Source organism: Nicotiana tabacum, chromosome 11 (assembly GCF_000715075.1).
Source record: "Nicotiana tabacum cultivar K326 chromosome 11, ASM71507v2, whole genome shotgun sequence".
NCBI classification, from domain to species: domain Eukaryota; kingdom Viridiplantae; phylum Streptophyta; class Magnoliopsida; order Solanales; family Solanaceae; genus Nicotiana; species Nicotiana tabacum.
The window spans coordinates 26,031,305-26,035,068 of record NC_134090.1 but is presented as its reverse complement, the minus strand read 5'-3'; positions in this window follow the sequence as shown (position 1 = coordinate 26,035,068).

The window sequence follows — 3,764 nt, the reverse complement described above, 5'->3', positions numbered from 1 at the left end:
TATGATATTTGAATGGACAAAATCGACCACAGCTTTCTTGGTCACTGATTTGAATGTCTTGGCCTCAACCCATTTGGTAAAATAATCAATAGCTACCAGAATGAACCTGTGCCCATTGGAAGCTGTCGGCTCAATTGGTCCAATCACATCCATGCCCCAGGCAACGAAGGGCCATGGTGCCGACATTGTGTGCAACTCGGATGGTGGAGAATGAATCAAATCTCCGTGTATTTGGCATTGATGACACTTGCGCACAAAACTGATACAATCTCGCTCCATGGTAAGCCAATAGTAACCGGCTCGGAGGATTTTCTTTGCCAATACATATCCACTCATGTGGGGTCCGCAAACTCCTGAATGTACTTCAGACATGACAGTTGCAGCTTGTCTGGCATCTATGCATCTTAATAATCCAAGATCTGGTGTTCTTTTATACAAAACTCCTCCGCTTAAGAAGAATCCATTTGCCAATCGCCTAATGGTCCTCTTTTGATCTCCTGTAGCTTGTGCGGGATATATCCCCATCCTGATATACTCCTTGATGTCGTGGAACCATGGTTCACTATCAAATTCTTTTTCAACCATATTGCAATAAGCGTGCTGATCGTGGACTTGAATATGTATTGGATCTACATAAGCTTTGTCCGGATGGTGCAACATTGATGCCAGGGTAGCCAATGCATCGGCAACCTCATTATGGATTCTTGGAATATGTTGGAATTCCACTGATTGAAACCGCTGACAAAGATCATGTAGACATTGTCGGTATGGTATGAGCTTCAAGTCTCGGGTTTTCCATTCTCCTTGAATTTGATGTACCAAAAGATCCGAATCTCCCATGACTAAGATTTCTCGGATACCCATGTCTGCGGCTAGCCTTAACCCCAAAATACAAGCTTCATATTCAGCCATATTATTGGTGCAATAAAATCGCAATTGAGCCGTAACAGGATAGTGATGTCCTGTTTCAGAAATGATTACAGCTCCTATTCCGACTCCTTTCATGTTAGCGGCTCCATCAAAGAAAGGTTTCCAGCCAGGCTTTTCAATTCGCTCCACCTCGTCGATATGCATTGTTTCTTCATCAGGAAAATAAGTTTTCAACGGCTCATATTCCTCATCGACCGGGTTTTCGGCTAAATGATCGGCCAGTGCTTGAGCCTTCATTGCAGTTCGAGTCACATAGATGATGTCGAATTCTGTGAGCAATATCTGCCACTTTGCAAGTCTTCCCGTTGGCATAGGCTTTTGAAAAATGTATTTCAATGGATCTAACCGAGAAATGAGGTAAGTAGTGTAGGATGACAAATAGTGTTTCAATTTTTGAGCTACCCATGTTAGGGCGCAACATGTCTTTTCCAAATGAGTATACTTAACCTCATAAGCTGTGAACTTCTTGCTAAGGTAGTAGATGGCCTGTTCTTTTCTGCCAGTGAGGTCATGTTGCCCCAATACACAACCAAATGAATTTTCCAAAACCGTTAAGTAAAGAATCAAAGGTCTTCCTGGCTCTGGCGGGACCAACACGGGTGGGTTTGACAAGTACCCTTTTATTTTATCGAACGCTTCTTGACACTCATCGGTCCATTTGACCGCAGCATCCTTTTTCAACAATTTGAAAATTGGCTCACAAGTTGTTGTGAGCTGAGCAATAAACCTGCTGATATAATTTAACCTTCCCAACAAACTCATTACTTCAGTTTTGTTCCTGGGAGGTGGCAATTTTTGGATGGCTTTGATTTTTGATGGGTCTAGCTCGATGCCTCGTCGACTGACTATGAATCCTAGCAACTTTCCAGAGGGAACTCCAAATGCGCATTTGGCAGGGTTAAGCTTGAGGTTGTACCTACGAAGTCTTAAGAAGAACTTCCTCAAATCCCCAACGTGGTTGGCCTGATGCTTTGATTTTATGATCACATCGTCCACGTATACCTCAATCTCCTTGTGTATCATATCATGAAACACTGTGGTCATTGCTCTCATATAGGTTGCTCCGGCGTTCTTTAAACCGAATGGCAATACCCGGTAGCAATAAGTTCCCCATGGTGTGATGAATGCCATCTTTTCTGCATCTTCTTCATCCATTAGAATTTGATGATACCCGGCATAACAATCCACGAAAGACCCTATATCATGCTTGGCACAATTGTCGATCAAAATATGGATATTAGGTAATGGGAAATTATCCTTTGTACTTGCTTTGTTGAGATTGCGATAGTCGACGCATACTCTAATTTTGCCGTCTTTCTTTGGCACAGGAACAATATTAGCCAACCAAACAGGATATCGAGTGACTCGAATGACCTTTGCTTCCAATTGTTTGGTGATTTCTTCCTTAATTCTCACACTCATGTCAGGCTTGAATTTTCTCAGCCTCTGCTTGACAGGAGGCACCGTTGGATCAGTGGGCAATTTGTGAACCACTAAATCAGTGCTCAGTCCCGGCATGTCGTCATACGACCATGCAAAAACATCTTTGAATTCTATGAGTGCTTTAATTAACTCCTCTCGGATCTTTGGCTCAAGATGGACACTTATTTTAGTTTCTCGGACATTACTCGTGTCCCCTATATTGATGTCATCGGTATCACTCAAGTTAGGTTTGATTTTTTCCTCAAAGTGAATTAACTCTTTACTAATCTCTTCAAAAACCTCATCTTCATCATATTCTGATTCATAATCACAATATATTTCTTGAATTATTACTTCGGAACCAGATTGATTTTTAAGACTGGGTTGAGGATTCCTCATGCATGCCATATCACTAGAGCCAGCGTAAAAAGAACTGTACAGGAAAGAAGAAAAAGAAAAGAAAACTATTAGGAATGATAATAAAAGGGGAACTGCTTTTTATTGGATGATGAAAGATAACAAGGTTTTGCACACTTCAAACAAACTGTAAGATAAGCTTTGGGATTACAACCCTGAAGTAACCCAAACAAACTGAAAGAAAATCAAAATAAACTACCAAGACTCCTTTCGAATTGGGAGAGGAGTGGCTTTCCAATTATTGAGCTTTGTTTCTGGCCCAACGAATTGAACTTCTGCGTTGCTACACCCTTCTCCGCTTTCCAACATATTCACATCACTAAACAATTTCTCGAACCTTTCAATTAATTCCTTCTCAGGATTGACCCGGGATTTAGGAATTGTTGTTATCGGGCGATTTTTAGCACCGGTCTTGACAAAAGGCTTTGACAAATGTGGAACTGGTTTTGGAAGAACCCATGCTTGGTGTTTCAGCTTCCTAGCCCTTATCACGTCATTGGCAGTGGGTATGAACCCCAAACCGAATGTTCCCCAGTTCTCGGGGAGAGATACTGGTTGTATAATTCCTTGCAAAGATAAACCCAGACCTTTGCCGGGTATAAAGCCATTCTTTAACATTTCATAAGCTACCATGACTGATGCAGAGGATATCTTTGGATTTGGAAGGTATTTCCCCTCTGGAATTTTCTCTATCGACACTGTGTCGGTCACTTGGTATACCCATGGTCCCTGGTCATTTTCTGTTCCCTCGACCGGTACAATGGTACTGCTGTGAGCATTTAAACTTTCTTCTCCATACACGACTACTTCTTGATGATCCCATTCAAACTTGACAGCCTGATGTAGTGTTGACGGGACTGTTTTAGCAGCATGGATCCATGGTCGACCCAATAACAAGTTGTAAGAAACAGTTATGTCCAACACTTGGAATTCCATTGTGAATTCAACTGGCCCTATTGTTAGTTCCAACACTATGTCGCCAAATGAATCTCTGC